The 7,951-nt window shown below is 46.6% G+C and overlaps 1 non-coding gene across 1 annotated transcript; it reads left to right on the forward strand.

Annotated features, from left to right (window-relative positions):
• Positions 1–7,373: 7,373 nt before the first annotated feature.
• On the forward strand, positions 7,374–7,445 carry TRNAG-GCC (transfer RNA glycine (anticodon GCC)). Its single transcript has one exon. It is a non-coding gene; the product is annotated as a tRNA-Gly (tRNA).
• Positions 7,446–7,951: the final 506 nt, after the last annotated feature.

The raw sequence follows: 7,951 nt of genomic DNA on the forward strand, positions 1-7,951 counted from the left end.
CGTCTTGGCTCCACCTTCAGCTCGGTCGTTCAACGATTCCTTCTTTCTCACTTCGCTCGCCTCGCCTTCCAAGAAAAAACGGGAAGAAAGCATAGCTCAAGCTCAGGAGCAAGTCCTTTCCTTGCTGATTCAAGTTTCTCGAGAACTATAGGCCGGTGCTTTAGACATTCGTGGAGTTTATGTCCCGGGCAGCGGGATATATGAGCAGCTTGCATATTTGAAATCCAAGTATTTATATATCTGGAAGATACTTCGCATTTTTTAAATAAACGGGCGAAACTTCTTCTGGGCATCGAATCATATAGCTTTTGAATGCCTTCCTTATAGTCTCGTCTAAAAGCTTATTCCATTTTGAAAGCTTGCAAAAAAACCTGCGAAAATCGCAGACCTTTCCTCATGGCAGGTATCTTCGCCAGGTCTAAGTTGGCCGGTTCTGGGGCGAATGAGAATTTCGATCGAGGCGCATGCGATCCTCTGAGACCCGCGTGAGCTGCCCTTATAGCAAAAGGGGCGGTAGGCGCGGCAAGCTTAAGGCCAGAGCTGGCCGCCAGCTTGCTGTGCTAACGCCCGTTTACTATTAAGGCATCTGCAATCATCAAATTCAGAGCAAAGAAAAACTACAGAATTTTGCTTTTTTTATTCCTCGTGGGTAGACATAGAGCCAACTTGAAGTAGCCTGCATGCAATTTTTTATGAGATAACACAAGGTTGCGTGTATGTATTCCACAAATTTTCTGTCTATATACATCCACACAACAAATGCATATAGCTACATATCTTGCATGCATACGAGATGTCTACAACTTAGACAGTTGCACTTGGTAGAAGCAACTGTTTGATGACCATAAACTGGTGATGATAAGTGGGGTCCACCATCTATAGAGAGGGTCAGAGCCTCAAGACCATGCACCAGATATTTGCAGTATAATCTGTACAGCTAATGCCCTCTCTTTCATTTCACTTTTGATTTCCAGAGCCTATCAAAGTCAAGAAACTAAACTCTTACCTGAGGGCCAATGGTGATTCCCATTACGCTCCACTGTCAAAGAAGAATTGCTCAGTTATACGTGTATACTAGTAGATATAAAACCTATATTAACTCTATTTGCACCCTTGATTTTATTATCAACAACCCGTTGGAGTCAGCAGCCCCGAAATGAATTCAGGAGGTCGCTGGTCTCTAGCAATAATAGGAGAAAATAGTCAGGCTGTGGCATGTGGAAAATCAAAGATGGGGGCAAAGAACATTTCTGTAGAAGTCTATCAACTGAGATTTTTGAGTTTATTTGAATTACCCGTGAGATTGCAACGGGAATCGGTTGTGTAGCTGACATTAACACTATTTGGCGAAGGAACATCGGTTGCATAATTTTTGTGTAGTAATTTACTCCGATGAAATCGAATGAGCCCAAAACCATATGAGACTGTTCTTTGGTGAATTTCGGTAGCCGATCTCCAACGTGGGATCTCATGGTAAGTGGATATTCACCATGGATTAATGGGTCCATGAACCCGCACAAGCCCCAACGAACAATTAAGCAATAATTGTTAACTAAGTAAATTGAGCAACGGTGCCTTGATCTCATGGCTAGTGATTCTCATTTTGCTTGACTCACCATCCATACATGAAGTCGATAGCTCGTTGAGCTGCATCACTGTTGGACGTCGATGCAGAGAAGGGCACAAACCTGTGGGACACCACGGTTATTCCAATAGAGCCTTTTTGAGAGGCCTGCCAAGACAATTCATCCGTAACGTTGATATACTCAGATCGAATATTTTGACAAATAAGGTTGTTTATGTGTGCATGTCTTGAAAGATGGATAGTAAACATTCTTGCAAGTTACAAATTTCTTATCCTTTCCAGTGGTTGTGATTATAGAATAGTAAACATCACCACCGTCGATCATGATCATATGCTGTTCAAACCAAACAATAGTTGGCAACGGTTTTGTCTCTCAAAAGCTAAATCTATACCTGGTATTTCTCCTTGTAGCGTTTCACAGCAGCCGCATGAGCAAGAAGCATGTTATGCCCCACAATATAAGGCTCCGTCCCCGAATTCTCTAAAGCAGAGGTCCGCATAATATAATCTCGAAAATCCGCCCGCCTGTAAGCAAAATGAGATTTTCTAGAGCTTTGACTAGATTAAAAGCATAGATCCGGCCGGTTCGGCCCGGTTTGGGATAGGAAAGCGTACACGATCTTGGAGCTTAAGAAACCGCTGTGGTGAACAACTCCTTCCCTCGGAACTGGTTTAGGCCTTCTCTCTCTCTACTCGAAACCTGCCCGACCTTTCATTTCGGAGAGTAACTCGAAAAAACTCCGTAAGGGCGAGAAAGGGTCCCGCCCAAGGAGGGAAAGCCTTTATTTATTTAGCCCTTTTAAAAAGTCCCTGTTAATTTCCTCTAGTCTGGAAAAAGGGCTTTTCCAATATCTTTTCGGCCGTGAAAGTCGTGAAAGTAGTGGAAATGGATTAGTTGAGGTTCCTGTGGCACTTCAGGTTTTAGGAAAGCGCCTTTTGACGCTGGGACTCATGGTCAGACGACGAGGTGTGGAACCACTAGTAAGACTACTACTGTTTTCATTGTTTCCTCGATTAAAGAAAGGATGGTGGAAAACTGGTTTATTGGAGACGAACTGGTCGAACAATTTAAACATGACGCTATACTGTATGAGTTATGCCGGACCACAGCCGCGCTGCTAATGGTCACTTTAAAATGTTTTTTTACTTTGACTGCATCAAAGAAATGACAGAGAACTGACTGGGATGATGGGACCTCATTAGAGTCTTTAGCTCTCTGCTGACGTCCGGCCTTTCTTTGCGTTTTGTAATGCAGAATAAGCCCGGCGACAAAGGGTGCCGCCCTTTGAAGCCCTTGCTTTATTATTAATTACAAGGTAAGGTAGTGCCTCCATTAACCACGCAAATATAGGATTATTCATTAGTTTATGAAATCAGCCTTCTTGTGTCCGTCGCGTGCATATGCAGCACCGGCCTGGTGGGACTTGGCCCTTGGCTTTTTAGGGCTTTTTTAGAGAGTAAGGTAAGGAGGGGTCTAGTTTTGACAGTATTTTCCTTTGGCAAGTTCCTGTGTAGCGAGCCCTCGGCGACTGAGAGGAAAGCCCCCCTTGAGGGGATTGGCTGACTTGGATTCCCGCGGGCACTCTTAGACTTCTGCAGCTCGCGGGCAGCCAGCGCACACACCAAAAAAATCTTGAAAGCAATGCTACACTTTGTATGTAGGGACTCCGGCCGCTGAGAGCGTCGAAAGCGGTCTTGAGCTTGCTTGAGTTTGAGCACGGGTCCGACCGCGCTAAACGGGCTAAAAACGCGCGTTTTCGCCGCCCTCTGGTCCCCTTCTGCATAGGCCTTTTAGTGCGTTCTAGGCCTCTCTATCGTGCTCCGCGCGCGTTTAGGGCTGACGTTTATTGAGAGCACTGTGGGTATTTTGCTTTAGGTGTTATCCCTGAGGGCGTTAGAAAGTGCCTTGTCAATGGCTTTATTGGTTTTATACTGCCAAAGGAGTTATTCCGTTAGGTTGTTTCCTGAGCTATCTTTCTTTTCCTTTTTCAGTCAGAGCAGAGTTTGTTTTCTTTCATTCGCTGACAACTAAGAAAACTCAAAATCACCCTCGACTGAGGAGTATGTCGGGAGCCTCGGAATAAGTCCTACCCATACCTACTGGCGAATAGTTCAGTGAGTGGGTTCGGGTAACACTCTACTTATTGATCTACCTATTCATTCCTCCCCCAGAGAAGATAGAGCTATCTTCCTTCAGAGATTGCTTGCATTGACGGTCATTACATTTTTTCCATTGCTAGGCCCCAAAACACTTTTTCGATGAAGGTACTTCGGACACATTTCATTCTCTCGAGCAGGGACAAATTAGGGCCCTATTTAATGAAATTTCTCATTAATAGATTAATGTGACAGGGGGTCGTTTTACTCTTTCTCAAACAGTAGGTTTTCGACGATTGATCCGAGAGGCCTATAAGAGAGAATAGGGGCGAGAGCGAGATGTTAGGGATTTCTATCTTCATCCCCAAGTCTCTCTCATTGATGAAGGGGGACATCTTCATCCATTAAACTCTTAGTATGCGTATGTTAGTTGACCCATCGAACGAACCCAACCTTCTATTTCAGATAGATAGATGTTGAGCTTAAATCGTTTCATTGGGATCAGTAGATGGGAACCCCGTGGTGACGAGTAGAGTAGGCAGCGAGTGGAGTGCGACTCCACTCGCTCATAAGCACGGAACGAGCCCTTAAAGGATAGCCCTTTGAGTATAGTTGTGAGAACTCCACGAGCTACAAACATATGAAATAGAGAGTTCCGTTCAGGAACGAGCATATTCAATAGAGCGAGTGGAGTGCTTACGCACGGAACGAGGCGGCGGGAAGCGAAGGCTGCTAAGCCGTAGCTATAAGTGTATGAGACTCTATGGGGCGATTCCGGCCGAGAGCCCTTTTTTCTTTTTTGAGTTTCCATCCAACTTCATCCTATGCTAGCCATTTCCATGCCGTTCAACGCTCTGTTGTAATTACCAAACGGTTGTATACCCAATCCCCCGTCTTCCTTGGGTTGGGCTACCAACGACAAGATTCTATTTCATCGTTTTTCTCTGCTTGTTCCTTCCCCTCCACAAGTACGGCAGAGTCTGTCGATGGCCTTCCTAAAACCAATTTGTGCCAGTAGTATGGTAGCCATGTGATTGGTATAAGCCGATAAGACATGTTTAATAAGTAGTTGTCTGCCACTGAGGCTAAGCCATGAATGACTCCTTTTGACTGCATTTTTTCCTGGTTTCGTTGCGCCCCTTCCAACTAGTTATAGATTGACGGTATATGGGACCAAGCCAAGTCAGTCCATAGATCATCTGTTAATCCTTCTTTGAATCCCAGTTGTCTTAGTATCCGTCGTCGTCTGGGGTTTGTAACATGACCAAAGTATACAAAAGTCTTGTTTTCCCCCCGGGGCTTAAAGGAAAACATTAAATAAAGTTTTGAAGCCTCGAACAGTCTCTCTATCTGGCTTTGTTATTATTACAGTGTCATCTGCAAACTGTGAGATAAGTGGTGCCATGGTTCCTGGAGAGATCTGAATGCCCTGCTGTTTTCCCTCTTGGAAGCTATGTTTGAGCAGTCGATTTCATGTCTCTGCAACCAGCCAGTAAGTAGAGATATGGAGAGAGGGGACAGCCTTGTCGCAGACCTTTGTTTGGTTCCTTTTATGAACCCCACAGATCGTCCATGGATCATTGGTGCTATCCATTGTATATAAATACACTAGAGTACCCTACTCTGCAAATCAAATTTTCCTTAAGCATATAGAAACCTATGATTAACATTATCGCAGGGTTTGGCGAGTTTAGTGATCATGGCTGGCTCACCTGATCTATCAGCTGAGTGGTAAGCCTCCTTGGGACAATCATCAATATCTCTGCCTATCCAAATGAGATTAGGAAGGCGCCCTTGTAGCAATAGGGCCAGCCTGTCTTTCAATCTATTGGCAATTACCTTAGTCATTCTCTTATACAGTGTAGTCCCCATAGCAATGGGCCTCGGTCTAGTGAGGTTTTGCTTTTTTGGGAATCATTGCAAGGAAGAAGGATTGAATTGCACCTGGTTTGCTCTGCTCCTGTTCGACTTCAATTACCATATGGAGATGGAGGTCGTCCTTAATAATTATGTTCCAGCACAGCACTGTCTTCCGAAGTTGAAGTTCAGTTGGAATCCATCTGGTCCAGTAGCTTTTTACTATGAACAGCTACCGGTTACCAGATTGAAGAATTTGGTTTGTGCCCCGGGGACTTTTTCATTGATGGACTGCAGCTATATGCTGTTGGCTTGAGAAGATGGATAAGTGTGAGAACAATTTCATAACTTCTTTCCTTATCTCCTCATGCTGAACCAGAACCTGGCCTGTTGGGCATTTCAATTGATGAAAGTGTGGATTCTGCGTTTCTTAATAGATGCGTGGAAAAAAGAAAAACCTTTTAACCACAACTGTCGAGATTGTAGGCGCAGCGACTCACTTGCCTGAGCTTCCAATCTTCTATACATACTATAGTCCTCTATGTGTTCTGCATGTGGTTCTCTCTCAATTGCTTGTTCCAATCTTCCTTTCCCATTCACGTGTTTCCTGCTTGTTTTGTAATGCCATTTCCTTCGATCCGCGGAGCCTTTAGTCGTTGTTGAATTGCTACTGCTACTAGTACAAGTCTTCGGTTAAAGCAGTAGGCAGGTCAAATTCCTGGGAGTTTCATTCCAAGTTTCCTCAATCAATTGTATACATTCTGCATTCAGAAGCCAGTGAGCGGAGCGCGGATGCGCTCGCTCAAAGCCGTCTCGCGCTCGCACACGCCCCCTTTACGCAATAGGGCTCAAATAGGCCTCCTCTGTATACAAGGTGCGCAGCCCCTTGTAGTAAGAGAGCCTACGGCGCCTCTTACTACAAGGGGCGTGTGCGATGCCCTAAGGCTTGTGCGCTAGATGCAGCAGCGAGCGCATCCGCGCTCCGCTCACTGGGGCTTGCTGGCTCAGGAATCGACTGGTTCCGAGCAGACTCGTGGAGCTGCTGCTTGGATTATCGTAGAATAAGAGGAGCCGTCTTTTAAAATGACTTTACTTAAAAGACAGATGCCGCCGCTGCGAGGCGAGGGAGCCACTTGTCTGGTCTTGCGATGCACTCACTCCCGTTACGAGAATGAAATGACGCCCCAGCAAGAATAGGCCAAAAAGCGTAGGCTTGAAGCCTGCTAGCGCACACGCCCTTGCGCGCCTACGGCCCTCTTGCTACTTTGGGCTACGCACCTGACGCAATTGGTGCTTATCGCACTCTTGCTATCAGGTATCAAGCCCAAAGTCGCAATAGAGCTTATAAAGCGCCTATTGCTATTGTAGGCTTGGGGGCTTGTGCGCTAGCCTTATAGCTTGGGGCCCCCTATGGCACTCTCGCTACAAGGGATTAAAGTTCCCCTCTTACGTAGGCTTGTGCGATGCCCCCTACTCTTAATAATGCCTTAAGCGCTCACCTTTTTTGGCCGAGACCAAGACTCCTTACTTATCGCACAAAGAGCGGCACAGAGCGGCCGGAGATTGATTGAAAAGGCAGCCCAGCCTGGCCCGCCCCTTTAGTGATAGTGAGAAAGAGCACACACAGACCTCCCCTGACCCACTAATCATCATCTGGCGCGAAGCAAAAAGAAAGGTCCCCCCTCCTTTCCTTCCCAGCCGCCCCCCTAGCCGCCTACCTACTCGTGCTCGTAGCTCGATCGGAGATCAAGAGTGTGGTCCGGCGGAAAACAGAAGTAGTCCGTATCAAGTGAAACGTGAATTGCTCAGTAGTGCTTCGCCACTACCGGAGCTGGCGGAAATAGCTTAATGGTAGAGCATAGCCTTGCCAAGGCTGAGGTTGAGGGTTCAAGTCCCTCCTTCCGCTCCAGGCTTCGTCGTTCAGTGGTAACGAGTAGAGTGCGTCAGTCATCGGTTCTTTTCCGGGCTTTTTCTTTTCTTTCTCATCGAGATTGGGTTGGTGTGTACCGTACTGTTATATGTTGCCTGAGGCCGGAGACCATCCGTGATTTCTGACTTTCTTTTATGAGGAGAATCGCAGTGGAGCCAGTGAGCGGAGCGCGGATGCGCTCGCTCAAAGCCAGCGGGCACTTAGAGTGCCCTATTGCAACAAGGTAAAGGGGCGTCAAGTGCCCCCATTACGTAGGCTTGTGCGCTAGCTTACGCGGGCGTGTGCGCGTTATGCCCTAAGGCTTGTGCGCTAGCCTTATAGCTTGGGGGCCCTAAGGCTGGCTTGTGCGCTAGTATGGCGTGTGCGCTTTATGGCCGCGATTGTAGGCTTGAGGCTTTCTACCTGATAGCAAGAGTGCGATAAGCACCAATTGCGTCAGGTGCGTAGCCCTGACGCTTAAGAGCTTGACGCGCGAGAGGGGC

Source organism: Aristolochia californica, unplaced genomic scaffold (genome assembly GCF_029961685.1).
Source record: "Aristolochia californica isolate CCGP_79_NKW_82.1479 unplaced genomic scaffold, dmAriCali1.0.hap1 SCAF_144, whole genome shotgun sequence".
In the NCBI taxonomy this organism is placed as follows: Eukaryota; Viridiplantae; Streptophyta; class Magnoliopsida; order Piperales; family Aristolochiaceae; genus Aristolochia; species Aristolochia californica.